The 18,009-nt window shown below is 36.2% G+C and overlaps 1 protein-coding gene across 1 annotated transcript in view; it reads left to right on the top strand.

Moving 5' to 3' along the window:
• The window catches only part of LOC113235508 (transcriptional enhancer factor TEF-1), a 106,209-nt gene that overhangs the window by 4,685 nt on the left and 83,515 nt on the right, over window positions 1–18,009 (top strand). The gene's annotated exons all lie outside the window — the stretch shown is intronic.

An 18,009-nucleotide genomic window follows, 5' to 3' on the forward strand; every position in this document is an offset into this window, starting at 1 on the left:
ACAAACGTTGCACCACACGTTAAACTTTATTACTCTATGACTGTTACATTAGTTTCTCGATTAATTTTGCTTATATAAATTAGAAGTGTGGAATTTTTCGATGGACCTAGTTGGTATTGTATAGCAACCAATATGTAATGTGAAGCTCCTTTTGAGTTCACTTGTTAAACTATCGTTAAGGTTCACCGGGTATCGGTTACTGGCGATTTAATTAAATTTGTTATTTGTACGTTTTATTTCGCGATGCGGGCCGTGTTCGCTTTGATTGTGTTTCGGTGTGCGCTCGATACCTTTGTCTTCCAATGTAGCTTCTATTGGTTTATTGTTGTTGTTGAACAACTGCTTTTCCTTTGTGGAGGCTTAAATTTTATCTAGTGTTTATAGAGTTTCAAATCAATTCCAGCAAACGAGTTCTTGTATTTGTTTTTTTTTTATAACGTCAAGTGACGGGATGAACAAGTCCTGCACCTGATGGTGAGCTACACGCCTGTCCAGTTACTAGACACCACTACTGCACCCGTTACCTTGATACATATGTTGACAAGTGCCATGTGCCTGTAATTTCACCAGTACCTTTACCCTTCAAAACTGGAACACAGTAATGCTGACTTTACTGCTTGGCGGCAGAAATAGGTAAGGTGGCAGTACTACCCTGGACGAACTCTTTGACTAGGAGCTCTACTGTTACAAAATATACCTAGTGTTTAATTCCTCATAATTGTAAACATCGTACTAGTGCATTATCTATATAATGTAACCCAATGTGGTTGCGGTACTCCAACAATGTTTTTTTTAGTAGCAGTAGAGCTCCTTGAGAAAGAGTTCGTCCAGGGAAGTACTGCCACCTTACCTATTTCTGCCGCTAAGCAGTAGTATGAGCATTACTGTGTTACGGTATTGAAGGGACTTATCAACTTGTATCTCAGTGTGACGGGCGCAGTGGCAATGCTCCATAGACTTTTGTTTTTAAAAAAAGAAAATTAATTCAGAGTAGCAGTGTAACTGTTATGGGTGGACGTGTCGCCTACCACCAGGCGCACGACTTGGTCGTCCTGTATCATAAAAAAAAGCGTGAGCCCTTAATGTCCAAACAACTGTGCTATCTCAACGCAGCTACAGATTGTGCAATCAAGGTGGCAACATATTACTAGTAAAGAAAGCATCACATTCTACACTTTCATAAACTAGTAGGTAAAAGGAACAAGATTAAAGGACAAAGGACTTTAATGTCTCAGTTTAAAATTCAACACTTTTTTTCCTTAAACAAAATACCATGTCAAAAGCACTGACAAATGTGCATCATAATAATTACTATTCCAGTTTCATACATCTATCATACTTCCTCAACCTAAACTCCAATTACGTCAAAAGCAATAATATTCTACTAACTAGAACAGTTGGATTCTGCGAATACTGAATATCACAAGGAACTCTATCTGACTTCAGGTTAGTTTACAACTCGCTTCACAGCTACAAAGTTATAAACACTCCTTACAAAGTATTTATATATGTATGGATTTTAAATAGCACAAGTACCATTGTGGCAATATTATTACCGCTTCAAGTTATATTTACCGCTTTGTGATAGTTTTATTGGAGCTGGCCGAGACTTGTCACACAAGTCCTGCCATAAAATGTAGCGAGTTTCACAAAATGGGTAGGGTCTGAAAAACTGCTAAAGCTGAGATACTTCATATATCTAATAATAGGTGTAACTAAAAACGATATTATTTAATTAAAAATGCTTATGTTAAGTTGTGGTTACGTAAGGTTTTTTTTATTCTATTTTATTTAGGTCAATGTCAAATAATCAGTTATTCCATAGGTAAAATGTTTACACTTGGAAACGTCATTTGTTAAGCTACTGCTCGTTCACTACGCTGATCTCCCTGAGAAGAACGAGCAAGAAACTCTAGGGATTGCTCTTTTCAAATAAACTTAAATGCTATGGAATAAATACACTTGGAATCATAATTGTGTGGAATCTAGACTCATGTTGTCTTTCCACACATCTTTATCTAACAAATACTCTTTAATTTTGTAATATGACTTTTCAATTAAAATACTTTTCATGTAAGTTTTAAACTTAGGAAATGATAATCTTAATATATACACCGGAATGTTATTGTAAAAACGTATACAGTTCCCCATGAAATAATCGTGTACCTTAGTTAAACGAAATCATGGTACCATCAGTTTGGACTTTGTTCTAAGGTTAATATTGTGGATATCTTCTTTCTTAACGAATATAATATTTGAATATACAATTCTGCAAAATGCACGTCCTGATTTTATCGTCAAAACGATTTCTCATAGATACTCGACTGTCTTTGCAATCATGTGGTCCTAGACCGTCACACTGGCTCAATGCTAGTTTGGGGAATTCACACATTCTTCAAGAGTTATGTACTTTCTTCGACTCGCAGATACGCTCTTTCCAGAGAGGAGTTTCTACTAAGCTTTAACAAATTTTTGTAACTTAGAAATTGAAGTCGTGTGTGACACGTACCTACACGACGTACCAGAGGGATTCCAATCGTAAACCTCTAAATTGAGAAGTAACCGTTCCCTAATTTGGCTACAATCGTGAGATCGCTCTTGGAAAAAGAAACAGAATAAAACCGATTTTATTGTTTTGACTAAAACTCATGCCGACGCCTAGGCTTGGCTGGCTGGATTAATCATGAAATCTATATTCGTCACAATTCATTTATAAACTGTAAAACGTGTAGCTAATCGTAAATTTGATCCATCTGAATATTGCAAAAGGAAATTTTGTACGACTGTTGTGTAACGTGTTCTTTAGTCTACAGTTCAAAATCTTTAAAAACATAATTGTAGAGCCCGTCAAATGGTAGAGCCACGAAATTATGGTGATCAATGGATTTTGACCGAAAGGATCATCGAGAGAAAGAGTGAAAGACTTAGCGTGTACAGAAGTTTTAACCCCGCGCTTTATTAACGTCTTAAATCGGGTTAAAACCCATTAATGCCCGAAATCCAGGGCGAAACTATTTACAACTAAATATTTGTTGTAAATGTTGTTTTGTTAAAATGTAATGATATTGTTACAAAATGTTTATTGCTTTCTGATGTAGACGATTCGATTTGCCTTTCTATTCAATCTATTTGCTTGAAAATTTGACGATACAAAAATTCGTTATCGTATACACTTGAATCGATTTTCATAAAAATCCTTAGTAGTAAACATCCACAGGATTGCAACGTGGGTCATTACCACAAAATTTTTTGTACGAAAAAGAGGCAATTGTGGAGTTGCCTCTTTTTCGTACAAAAAATATTTTTACGTGGAAATTTGTAATAAGTATGGAATTATACCAAATTCCGTATTCGCCGTTTCCGCCCACGATAAAGGGCTCTGGGTTAAAACCCGGGCGGGTTGACCGAGTTTTAATCCTGCCCATCTCTGATCTTGACCGAGAAGATTATCGAGAGAAAGAGTGAAAGACTAGGCGTGTACCATATTTGTCTACAACCTTCACTTTCCAGCTGGTGAGTTATAATAATCGTGAACTTTAATGTCTTCTACCTACGGCATACTGTGTCAAGACAACCCAGAACTTCTAAATGCTGACCGCGTCACTGGTAGCCACCATTAAATACCTATCACTAAAAAAAGAAAATCTCCAACAGTATTTATACATCATTGCGTATTTCTAATTAAACATGTTGACATTTTGAAATGTGTCATCAAGCTTGTAAAGCGGACTATTCGGACTCTGCTGAGTTTCACAAGTAAAGTTCAGTCAAAGTGTTCATTTGCAAATAGCAAGCTTATAGAAACATCGGGGTGCAAGACAGATGTCGAAAGAACAATTAGAAGTTTTTGCCTCGGCTCATTAACTACCGAGCACGGAGATACCCACGAGACTTGTTAATTTAGTTTACTTTGCAGAACAAGTGAAAAGTTTAAAAAGCCGTCGGCGCTAAAAATGCTCTGGCATTGACTGCTTCCTTTTCTCGGCCTTAAAAAATATTTTTATTTTGAAATAAAAGGACGTACATAATATTACTATTACGAATATGAAGTCTCTTTATTTTGGAAAGTGTATATGAACACGTTTTTTGTGACATACATGTCTATTCATAACAAGTACCTTATTTATTTTTGCTCTTGCAGTTGCATAAAGCAACATGGTAATGTTATTTATGTATTTAATTCTGTTTATTGTCAAAATTATTAAAATATGTATAATGTCACTTTGCATATGACAGAGTGAGGAATACTGTGATTCGTGAACGATGTGGTTCAAAAGAGACGTGGTAACAAAATTAGAGGAAGGTACGTTTATGTGGTTTGAGCACACGGTGCGAATGAATGAAAATGGAGTGACGAAAACGATATATTGAGCGAACGTGGAAAGCAACATTGGGAGAGAACTGCCACGACGGACTTTTTCAGATCAAATCGAGTGTTTTTAAACTGGCTAGAGTACATAGAGAGAAGAGTAAGATAGCTTGTATAAAAAGTTTGATGAATGTAATTGAAGTAAAAGGGCCAGGAACGTGCAAAATGGCGACTGATAATATCTGCTAGCATTTTTATTTTCAAAATCGCTTAAATTTGTTTTACGCAGCTGGACCATAAGACCATTTGAAAAAGCAAATAAGCTGTTTTACATTCCATAAATGCCAATATAATGTGCGTTTGCATTTATTACTGCAGTAGTAATTTCCACAAAATTTCAAGACCTTTAATCAAAAAGGTATAGCGCATGTATAGTTTCTTAACTCTCGTTTGAGATATCCATCAATACTCCATTGTATCGTAGACTAATTCAAGTGGGTTTGTTACAAACTGTTAGTCTTATCTGGAAAGCATCGGACCATTGAGACGCCTGCGCACCGTCTTTGAATTGTAGGCGATTAATTTTACTGAAGGCTATCAGTTTGATAACTTTCTTTTGAACTTTTTCCGCAAAAGTTTTCCGGTATAATTGTATTTATGAATATGTAAAACCTACTTTATACCCAAATACGATGTCTGATAACTATTCTTAAAATCAGAAACGCCTATCCTTTCTGCAATATCATATCCAAAACAATTGATGGACCGATCAGAAGATCTGGTAGCCTAGTCCAATATATAACGCAGGTAGGCATAGCCATAGAAACACTGACAGCTATGCTGCCTATTCATCCATTGAATACAGCCTGTCTCTAGTTCTTATAAATTGTGTATACTTTCATAAATTGTGTATACTTTTGATACACACTTCAAAAGTGTGTAGAAAGCTAGCAGTTTTTGCTAATTACTGAATATCAGGTTTTTGATGACTTTTTTAACACAAGTCTGATTTTCAGTCATTGGCAAAAACGTGCTTGATCCTATGACACTTTTCATGTGTGTAGTATGTGGAAAAATCTCATTTACAGCACAAAATAAGTGCGACTAAATGTAAACTACCGATAATACAACTTTGGTAAATGCCTCCACATAACCTTAAACTTGTTTATTCATATTAAAACAATGTATTTTTATTTGTAAGTTTTATTGAACGATCGAACGGACGTCGGTAATTTCACAAAAATAATTTAATACGTCAATGTTTGACTACCGTGACATTAAATTATTTTTGTGAAATTACTGTAGAGTAACTAGTAGTAGTTTGATGTAATTATTAATACAAAGATCAAAAACTTAGAAAAAATTCATTCGATCCAGCTGGATTGGAACCAACGTCTTCCAGCAAACCGTGGCTGAAGCTATGCCAGCTAAACCACGGAAATAACTAACAGACCTTACGAATTTTTCTATGTGCTGTTACAGATCTTCGTTTTTATTTTTAACGACTTTTGCTGTTTTCTGGAAGACGTTGACGTTGACGAGTCCAACCGGATCGAAGGAATTTTTTCTAAGTGTTCGATGTTTGTATTAATTAATAATTATAACAATTTTTATCTTCGTAGTGTTTTCATATTAATGTCTGCTTCAGTATTGTTAAAATACTTTATCTAGGACCAGAGACCTGTACCAAATAATATTTTGTTCCTTTGACATGTATCCACGCAAGCTTTCTAAAAGACCCGACCATCCGTTTCGTTTCATTGCATTACATTTTTTTTTACCCCCGACATAAAATGAGGGGAGTTATAAGTTTGAATCCTGTACTTATCTTATCTGTCGCGTTGTAGCTCCAAATTGGATGGACTGATTTCAAAGCAGTTTTTCGTTATTTGAACACTGTGTTTGATGTGTTCAAACAAACAAGAAACAACGCACACACTTATAACTCCGGAGTAGGGAAACCCTGTATCGCGGGTGCCATGGACACACACATAGGTAGACAATCGCAAATTACACGCAAGCTCACGAGATAAATAAATGTAGGACATACAAATATTTCTCCCGGCCCGGGAATCGACCAGGGACCCTCTGCATGGCAGTCCAGCATGGTAACCGTTCGACCATGGTAACTGCAGCAGTAGAGCTCCTTGGAAAAATCGTCCAGGGTAGTACTGCCTCCGTACTTCTTGTTCTGTCGCCAAGCAGTAATATGTGAAATAGTGCATTCCGGTTTTGAAGGGTAAGGGTGCTGGTAAAATTACAGGCACATGAAACTTGTCAACTTATATCTCAGGGTGGTGCACGTTGTGGGAGTGCCCCTCTTTCCAAGCTCGGAGTGTCACTGCAACTGTTAAGAAGAGGCGTGTCGCTTTCCACCAGACGCACGACTTCTTCGTCCCGTCGATAGATATCACAAAAAAAATTCAATAGCGCGGGGTGCTATTAGAAGATAGTAAGCCGATGTAAAAAGGAAAATGCAAGTATTTCTCTGGTTTCAATACCTAATAATAAGCAAGTTACAGCATTAATTATTATGTTCAACCATTGAAAAATTGAAACCACTAAGTTACCAAGCTATTGTTGTTCCAAATAAAAGTAAATACAATGCATAATTGCATAATAACAATATTCGTTTGTTTTAGAATTTAAAGAATAAAAAGTCATGGTAGCCTAATAATATGGTTTGACCTGCCGTCTCTCAAATTCGAGCTCACACCTCGAGTGTCTCGGAACTTAATTAATTTGAAATTTACCTTGAGCTTTTCAGTGAAGGAAAACATAATAATGAAACCTGCAAGCCGACGAAGGATCCCAACCATCGGAAAACGTCTAAAGTCCCCAACCCGCATAGGGCCAGTATGGCGGACTTTTACCCTAAACCCTCGCCTTAGCGGAGAGTCGTACCTAGCAGTGAAACGTATAAATGGGTAGATGATAATGATGAACTAAAATTCTACTATCGGCTGGCTAAAGCGCATGAGTTGAAAATACGTTGAAAACCAACATCATTCACTTAAATCGACAGACTAAAGCACGTAAATTCAAATTCAATTGTTTTAACTTAAATTCTACCATTCTCTTCACATTTTCCGAAATTATCATCCAGTATATAGAAATAGAGACGAAATAAGGGCCATCCATCCCTGGCAACTCATCAGGCAAATGGGCCTTACATCACTTTTAAATATCAACTCTCGTTTGCGCTGAAATCACAAATTAGAAAGCTGAAATAGTACAGTGCTAACAACTGACATATGTGTACGTCTCCGTATATTCCAAAAATATTGTGTATTTGTAGTAATAAAGGTGTGGTTGTAGTAGTAAAGGAAATATCTCTTACTATGGGGGCTGTTCCATTCGGTGGTGTGGAAAAAACAGCAAAACATCTAATTACAAAACAAACGGAATCACATTTCATCGATAATTAAATATTAAATATGTAATTTTGCAATTTTCGTCCATTATAGCAAAGCTCCAGTTATACTGGTCGATTTGAAGTAAAACAATTGATGACACTCGTATTCGGGCTGGCCAATCGGAACGCATTTGTGACAGTAATGATTTGGCAGAATAGTTTTCAAACAAATTAAATGACATTTCATCTCTATTTCTGGTTATATACTCGATGGAAATTATAAACAAAACCTTTAAACCTATTACTTACAACAAACTTTATTTTTTTAAATAAATGAAGCATTTTTTAATTAATTTTCTTTAGGGACTCGCCACATTTATTCACGCCTAAAGCCGGTCAGAAAAACGAAAACTGCGAAAAAGACGTTTCACGTTCCGCTTCCGCTTGGATCGCCGACGCAAAATGCACGTCAATTTCACTCTTATTAAATAGACATAAAGATTTTTCTGACCAGCTTAATACGATTCCGTGTCGACAAGTGTGGTGACTCCCTTAGTCTGCCGAACCCATTATAATCATATTGTTTCATCAGTTAAACTGACTGATTTGTATTAAAATCCGTCCTTATATTTCCGGATCACGATAAAGGTCCATTATTGGAACTCATACTAAATCTACTGTACAACGTATATTGATTTTCACATGTCTCCGCCCATTCGTGTCCTGTCCGAAAGGCCCCCTGCACTTTGAATATAGTAAGTGTTTACTACATTGAATAGTTATAGAATTTGTCTATTATTGTAAACTTAATATTTAAAGTCTACTCTGAAGTGATCTAGTAATTTATTTCATATGTTGACACATTTATAATGAGTTTGACATGAAGCACCAGGCACTGAATTTACTCATACTCGCTTAATTCAAACAATGTATATTTGAAAATGGTATAAATTAATCTTTCTCCGGGCCCGCGCCACCATCTATCAATAACAGTTTTTATTGTTAATTTATTCCTTTATGAATCACCTTATAAAAATAACAGTCAATGATACTTCTAACGCTAGAAATGTTCATGATTATGATTTGAAACATTAAAATGTAAAGACGGACTTATTTCCGCGTTTTAGATATCTTAGAAAATACTGAACAGCTAAGATTGATGTCTCCTGTTCGCCACGGAGTAGCGGCTGTCGCATAATAAATTAAACAGCTACACGTTAGAAGTGACACAACAAAACAGACAGTCATCCTGCTCGATCCCGTACATGGATCCTGTGCAAGACAAGGATGTAAACAGTGGCACGACAGGACCGCTTTTTTGTCCACGACGAGGCTAACCGTTAACCGTAACTTTAGTCCTATAATGACGGTTAAGTTAAGACATCGAGTTCATAATGAACAGACTTTATTTTTAGGTAACTATCACGAACATTTACATATCACGTTTACTTCTTCATATTGTAAAACCCATGTTATTTCCTAGCATATTTAATAATCCATAAATTTAATTGCCAATTCTAAGCATTGTTTTGGATTTGTTTACCTTCGTGCTCCTCGGCAATAACCGAGCCTCGTGAGTCATTTTAATATTCATAGCAATTAAAAGGTTAGCACCATTCGAAGTTACGTCCTGTGATACTAAACGGCTTTCAGAAGAAAAAAAAACGTAATAATAGTAAAGTATTTTAATTAAACACAGAAATCCGCGGCAAGATCTCGAAACCTCATTAAACCGCCATGAAAAGAAGTATTTCTTGCTTATTTAGGTTACATATAAGTTGTACCAACTATGCGAATGTAACTTTGTACTAGGGATGGGATATTACTAACATTTATATTTAACAATTATTCTATTTATAATATTATACTATAGTGTCCTAAAAAAATTGATTTTATTTAATTGAATAACCACAATCTATATAGTTATTATTTCTGTCAAATATTTAATAATAATTCACGATTAAAATTTTGATGTATATTATGCTTACGTACTTCATAAAATGATACATTAAACGTGTATATCACTAATCTAAAAATCTGATATTTTACTTGTTTTATCGATATTATTATCGATTGTAGAGCCAATCTCTACATGCGGCCAGATTGGTCCACGGTCGTATCTGCAATCGGTAAATGGTTACTTAAAGACACGATATTCCGAGTATTCGTAAAGAATGTCACCGTCGGTCTGCTGCACATATCTACGTCGGTCGAACGTACTGAATTTTTTGTTATCGCCAATGCATTTTCTGCAAGTTTTAGTTGCAAACTCGCTCGATGTCTAGTCATACTCGTACAGGTGGTTTATTTTTTCACTTTAACGGCAGCCATAAAATGGTCATTTATTTACAACTCGTAATTGTTACAACCGCCGCCTTAGCTTTACGCGCGAACTGCTTGTTCTGTAATTTTATTCGTATTCGTAAACGCGAACAATTACCCTTAAGCACTGTCTAGAAAATTAACGTAGATACGTTCTCCTTTTATCTTTTTGTAGTTATTATTATGGAAGGTATAAAACTTGTAAAGAACAACCAACATAAGCGTTGGTAAGTCTAACTTGTAATGTCGAGTATTCTATCAATCTCATTCAGAGCTGTCTCCGAGAATGAACCATATCAAGAAGACACTGACTTTTTCATTACGTCTAATTTTCCGTGTGGATATTAAGCCGGTAATAACCCCTCTCGTGCCATCCATCACGGCGGTGCAATCGTCCCGCTGTCAGTTCTATTCCGGGTGAGGGACGCGCCCGTTTTCGCTAATGATTCCCGAGTGATCTCGCGACCAGGGATTCTGCAAATCGCATCTTATCTTTTTTGCATCATAAACATTTATTGTCATTAGTCGCGACTATATGGCGAGCAATTTTAGTTACTGGTTTTATTACATTATTTTTCTTTCTGAGATTGAAACAATTAACAGTTGCTAATAATTGTATCATGACGTTGAAGAACCATAACTTGCTTAGCATCCTGATTTTTAGAGTGTGTTGTATTCAGTTTATTTCATATTCTTTGTAAATGTGCAAGGCAAGATTAACAATGTAAAGTATTTAGTTTCAATTAATATAGACGACACTTTTGTCACACACACGTACATTGCAACGCGACGCCATGTAATAACTGCTTATTCGTTTACCTGTAACAGCGGTTTCAGCTTTTTACAAAGCTCCGAATGAATGTTACGTATGCATCGCGCTCCACATGAGAGACTTTATAATTTATTTGCGTCGCAGTTTTCTGGCGACGATTTTCCCACAGGGGCGGCGTCTCAAACGAGCCGAGCAAACCGAGTCCGCCCTTTATGTGGTTTTTTGTGGCGGCACAAAATGCCCCGGTGGAAAACATTCAGTGATAACTGGTAACAATCGCAGCGGCGGATGCCCCTCTCATTCCGCGCATACCACGCTCCACGCGGCTTGATACTTTTTCAACCACTACCGGCACCGACGAACCACTCTTGGAACTCGTGATCGGACATCCAAATAACGATCAATTACCTTTTACCCATTTTTATCTTGAACCCATCATCTAAATTATTTTCGGTATGTTAGTTAATACGGTCGTCACAGGAACTCTCGGTTCAAATACCTCTGAAAACCAAATGTAAAATAACCACTAGATTCGTTTACGAACCGCTCCCATCCGATATTTGAAGAATCAAACATTATTCTAAGAAGAGTGGGTGGTATAAAGGTACGAAGTCAAATGTCATGGTGAGCGATTAACATTTGAAACAGCGATATTCTACATAGATTTTGTTTCAAAATATCACTTACATCAATGATCCCTTGAAACTTAGAACCTTCTAACAAAATTGTTACTCGGAAAACACCATTTTTACTTACAATATTATAGATTGCGAGTCAGAGAAATTGATTATTGTAGTAAGTTCTGGTTAGTGCACTAATGGCCCTCTAATACCAAGAACGTTGGTTTCTGCAAGGCAGTTCATTAGTAGAGGCGCGCTTCACTCCGCGTATTTCATTGTTCCATTGTTTTATTTGCATCTGTCCGGTGCTTACTGAGAGATATACAACCCCTGTACTTTGGTTCTTGACACCTGTACATACCTATTCCCGTACGTAATCACCACCGCACTTTTAATCCCTTTTTCTTGTGTGAAAAAGCAAATCTACTTTTTTTCCAAATCTAATTTATTGTGGAATCAATCTAAAACCGGAACATTGTCATGGTTGGCTATACAAGTAGCATTTTCATTAATGTCCTATTGTTTTTTAATCGGCTACTCTAGATTTGATATCACGATAAGTTTCCGTTAAAAGCATAAAGTTAAGCAAAGCGGTAAGGTTGTCGGTAGATCTGGACCAAAAAGCGTGGCCGTCAGATCTGGAGCCTGATTTCCGTTATCTCTCCGTTCGATCACCATTTGTCTGACATTGCTCCGTTGTATGGAGTCAAAGACATCGATTTTTCAAGCCATTCCTGCTGCGACGGCAAGTTTACTGAGAAATAGAAACTCTCAGAGCGACTTATTAACATTTTGCTTAATAAATTAAACCTACTTAATTAATAAAAGCTTCGTTTTAGTACAAAGCATTTAAAAATAAACATTGCCAAATTGAGCATAGTCGAAAGCGAATCTTTTGTGAGTAGGTCGCATCACATCAGTCTTCAGGTAGATGATCATTTGTCTTCAAAAACTCGTCACATAGGAGCAGTGACGATGTGAGGCGCAAGACACGCAGGTCTCACGCTAGACGTATCGCCGTTCCATTTTACTGGCAATAAATCGTATGTTTAGCGACGCTCTGACTTGTATAATTAACAATTGCGGCATTATACGCGATTTCCAAACCTAGTGTCGTCGCTCCGATCGTTTGTCACGACGCAAATTACTATTTATGAGGATTATCTATACTTTAGCACTGTCAAATAAATCGTTTTAGTTGTTTAACTTAGTTGCGAGTGACAGATATTTCTTAATGATCCATGACTAACGCTCCGTTGTTTAGACGAGTTATTGAATTTTGTTGAGTATCGTTGTTTCTTGTGAAATTCCTATCGGGCAGCTTTCATCTCGGGTGTATTGTTCTGAACGGTGTTGGATATAAATAATCCATAGGTATTTAGCTTAACAATCGTGCAGGGATGGGCATTTGGTCAGATTCCGGGACAGGCAGCCGAGGCAGCCGCGTGTGTGCCTCCGCATGCCTCCGGCCGAATATTCAAGCGCATGCACCGTGAATTTTGCCCCTATGCCGAGTATTCCTGGACGCAAATCTTGACCAACAATGCATGTGAGCGCCTCTCGATTACCACTTCAAGCAATAGTAACTTCGAATCGATTGAGACGATGATTGATATTATTGAGTGGCAGTAGCGAATGTTTGTTTACTCTCGTGTGTAAAGTTAAATATTGTTGTTTTTCGCTGATGAAAGGTGATAATAGTATAGCGTATAGACGCTAAATGATTGTAATTGCATTGTAGTTTAAAGTCACCGACCTAGTTACTATGTTTATTTATTATTGCCCCAGGATAATATCGTAAAGTTTACTCTCGATTCATTTCAATAAAAATTGCCATGTATACTAACTAGCCCTGAATTGCTGCATCATTGTTAGTTATTATTAGGGTAAAACCGGGATAGATGCCGCAGTGGGATAGGTGCCTCGTTTTCAGAAAACCTAACTTCCCCAAATCGCAACAAAAAATAAATAGTTTAAATAAGGAGTATAGACACCACTCATCAAAGTTCCTGCAGGGCTTTGTGTGGAATAGACGCGTTTGGCTTGTGCGTGCGTTTATCTCCACGACGAACACGATAAACGGTTTAAAATTTCAGACACAAGTATTTACTGTCGCATAATTTTGTAAGTTATAATAAATTCCGTTTTATTTTTATTATAACTATACACTGGTTCATTAACTGCGCACCTAGGTGTCAATAATCGCTCTTTTGTATATAGCTTAGTTATAAAAGGACATCTATCCATATCGAATAGGATAGACCCCTCGATTTTTCGCGGTATAGGTGCCGCGGTATAGGGTCGCGGTTAGGGGCAAAGGACAATACAAGCAAGTTAGAAAAAAAAAACATTGTTTTAGTGAAAGACAATTAAATGATAATAGTTTAAAAGTACGTAAAAGTACCAAAAAGACAAATTATTCACAGTTTTTAAATGGTTTAAACAGCGAAAATTTTTGTATAAAATATTTCGATAGCTACAAAAATACGAAGTGAAGTAGGTAGTAACTTTAAATACGTATATATTTATTATTAAAAATGTAATATGTATATAGAATATATTAAAGATTACAAATAAAACATTTTATTATGAATTTTACTATTTTATTGTAAAGGGCATCTATCCTTCTTGGTATTTTCATTGTGTGGCGTCTATCCATATAGGTAGGCATCTATCCTCAAAATAATATGTTTGCAAAAAGTCGATTTCTTCAAAATCAGTAAATGTTAGAGGAATAAAATCAAGGTATTAATATAATGTAAAATATTAAACTATTTATATCCATAGGAATTGTTCATGGTAAACTAACAATTTTTAAATTAGGAGGCCCTTTCAAAAAGTGGGGCATCTATCCCGGTTTTACCCTAGCATTATGTAAAATTTCTTTGTTCATAATTTTGTCGTCCAATTCTTCAATTTCTACAATATTTTACAAAATGGTAGGTTAATATTTTAACAGATCATTATAGACCCTGTATAGGACACAACAAAATAGAGAAGAAGACGTACTTCTTCCTTTTCTATTTTACTTCTGTTTTTCTTTTTCTTTCTCTTAGCCATGTTATGATCTCAGTACATGGTTGTGAACCATTGTTCAAAATCCCGTGCTTAACTATTATTTCGAAGTTCGTCTTGTTACCTCCTAATTGATAGAAACTACTATCTTGCAATATGGCTACCCATTGTACTCCTTTTTTTGCTTGTATCTTTCTCCATTTTGTTTTTGTGAGTAATATAAAATATTACAAATTTGTGTAGTTGATAGGAGATCAAAGGTATTATTGTTATTAGTGATCTGTTCTTCTTCTTCTTATCGTATCGATGGCGCACATTATAATGTTTGCCACCGTGGTGTAAGGATTTGCCAGTCGACGTAAGGTACTCGCAATTGGTGCCCTGGTTGCGACAGACTTACACGAAAGGAATCGCAGGGAGGCTCCTTTCTCGCATTCCAGTCATCTGTTGGTTAACAACAAACATCTTCAGCTCAGACTCTAATTACGTAATAATAGAACTGACTACATATAATGTTATTTAAGTTTTACATATAAAGTTATTTAAGTTTAAATTATTATCTTCGTAAAGAATATTAAGGCTCTTGATACTCATGCTACGATACAAAATCAAAATACATTTGATGTTTCATTAAAATAGTTCGTAAAGTAATAATTATATTCAGACACCGGTTTCATGAAATCGATAAAACACGAATTGACTACATCGTTATTATTCATCTCTCATTTAGTGTTACGGCCCAATATAATTATTTGCCTTCTAATTAATATGTAATTAACTGACTATGGTTTACCCACGACTGTATTGCGATACATACGCTCACATTCCGTTTCTCGTTTATCATATTCGTTAATTAAATTATGCACTGTATTAAACAGCTATAACGTTGTTATATGTAAAGTTTTGTATTTATATAAATACATTTAAATAGCCCACATAGCCACTCTTATATGGAAAGTGTATACTTCCCATAGGGGTGGGAAGAGACAATAATCTTTCGTTACGTTTACGATCATTGCGTTGCGTACATTGTTCATAGCAGTAGAGCTCCTTGTGAAAGAGTTCGTCCAGGGAAGTACTGCCATGACGGGCGCAATGGCAGTGCCCCTCAGATCTTTGAGACTTAAAACTCTGAGTGGCACTGCAACTGCTATGGACAGGCGTGTTATTTAAGCCATCGTCACTTTGGTCATAGTAAGTTCGCTTTGCGTAATTGAGTAATGGTTTTACTAGTTTTTAACCTATTACAATACTTAGGTTTACAATTTCGGTGGAAGAGACAGCATTTTGAAAATTGAAATAAACATAGAACGCATGTGAATGACGAAGTCGGTAGCAGTAGAGCTCCTTGTGGAAGAGTTCGGAAGGGAAGTACTGCTACCTTATCTATTTCTGTCGTCTAACAGTAATATGAATGTGAGCATTACTGCGTTCCGATTTTAAAGGATAAGGATACTGGTGAAATTGCATATAGGACCTGTCAACTTTTGCCTCAGGGTATCGAGCGCAATGGCAGTGTCCTTAAAATATTTGCGATTTAAAGTGGCACTGCAACTGCCATAGGCGTGTCGCCTACTACCAGGTGCACGACGTGTTGGTCTCGTCGCTTGATATCATAAAAAGAAACTATTTGTAGTATTCCATCTATTGCTTTGAAAACATATTCAAGAATTTCAACAGTTCTGTAAGTGCTTTTCTAGTTGAAATATGCATACATGCCTCTTTTTATCAGTCCCGTTACATACCATGGATGCCAGAGGCAATGTGCAAAATTAATATCAAGTGAAAGGAACTAATGGTAGTTTTCCACCGGCGAGGCGTGAAGAGACGAGGAAAGACGAGAATTGAAATATCGCCGGCCCATTTCCACCAAAAATTGCCATTAATAGCTCGCGCGAGCCATCGCGATCTTGCGCTGTGAATGTAAATCTAGCGATAAATTCGCGGCTGAAGAAACATGTCTGTAAATTATTATTACATAATGTTAACAGAAGAAGAATTGGATGAAACCATCGTTTTTTAAAACTCAAATACGTACTACACACCCCACAATCTCGCGATTGATATTAATAGCCATCACGAGACCGCGCGGGCACTCGCGAGATCGCGCGAGAAATCGTATTTCCTTTAAACAGTATAATACCCCATGCGGGCAGCAATACGGTTCAATATTACATCAACAAACATTTAAGTTCTAGGCTCACCCATCCTCGTCAATCCAGATCTTTTCCACCAAAGATGCGCGAGGAGAGAATTGAAATTTTGCCTTACAGATTTCTATTCTCGTTTCGCCTCGTCGCTCCTAGCCTCGCCGGTGGAAAACCACCTTAAAACCGCCTTTGGTGTGATTTTTTAAAGTCAAAAGCAAAAAGAAAGCAATTTACTTTAAATGTTAATCATTAATAGATTTATTAGAATGCACATTGTTTATTACTTTATACAATAATAGAAAAAATATAGCACTTTGTTAATTCCTTTGCTTTTCATTATTCACTATTTCGATTAGCTACACTAATAATAATATTGTTTCAATACAAATTTAATTTTACACGTGCATAACTTACAAATTCGTAATGAATGCAACGCAACTAATGTCTGGCGCGTGTTTATACTTTTAGATTAAGTTATATTTATAATTGAAATAAATTTAATAATAACTTGAACAGTATTTAATGCTTCATAACGCCTATCTGTCGAGGAGTAGGCACTCCCTTAACGTCCTACATTCATGTGTGTGTGAGCTGAGGAACCACATGATTTTTGCCAGTTGTAATAACGTAATAAAGTTGTAAAGCATTTTGTAAAACGCATCCTGGAATTTGCAAAGAATATATTAAAAAATCTTTCAATTCTCACACCAAAGTTTTCACTTCAGGGCAAGTACTTATTTAGTTTGCATATTTTGCCCAGAAGTTGAAGCTTTGGTGTGAGAATTGAGAGACCACTGTCAGCTCGTTCCATTAAGTGCATCATAATTTACGAATCACACGGCAATCTGATGAATTTAATTTTGGCGATTATCCAGCATAAACTTTAGTAATACTAGATATTTATTCGCTGAAAAATGTAGTTAACAATGCAGGTCTTATAATATATTATATTAGATCGTACATTTCACCAAAACTTACCATGCGAATATTTTACACAATGCTTATTTCACTTTAGAAATATCATGAATTAAAGTTAAATTAAAGCAGCAGCACAAACAAACTACAACAATTGGAATTTAACCAGAAAATAAGAAGTCGAATAAATATAATATATAATTTTAAATTGTCTGCAATTTATTTCTTTCACACTATACGTCAATTTATTAAATAATTTGGGTGCTAATACGAACATCGCCCTACTGTAAAATTCCAAATTAAAGATCCATGATTTAATCAATCAACGGGCTGAATTTTGAAAGATGTATGCCGTATTTAGTCAGGGCTCTTTCCAACACAGACTTTGTTGACTCCTTGCATTTGCAAAAGTCCTTGACCTCGTAGTCACTTTCACAAAATGAACGTTGTTTTGCTAAAGCCTCGCGGAGGGTATAGAACATGAGATAGTATTGTTTGCTTATAATACTTCCTTATTATTTAAAGTTAAAAGGCAGCAATGTTCCTATGAA

Source organism: Hyposmocoma kahamanoa, unplaced genomic scaffold, assembly GCF_003589595.1.
Source record: "Hyposmocoma kahamanoa isolate Upper Pololo Valley unplaced genomic scaffold, ASM358959v1 87, whole genome shotgun sequence".
Lineage (NCBI taxonomy): Eukaryota > Metazoa > Arthropoda > Insecta > Lepidoptera > Cosmopterigidae > Hyposmocoma > Hyposmocoma kahamanoa.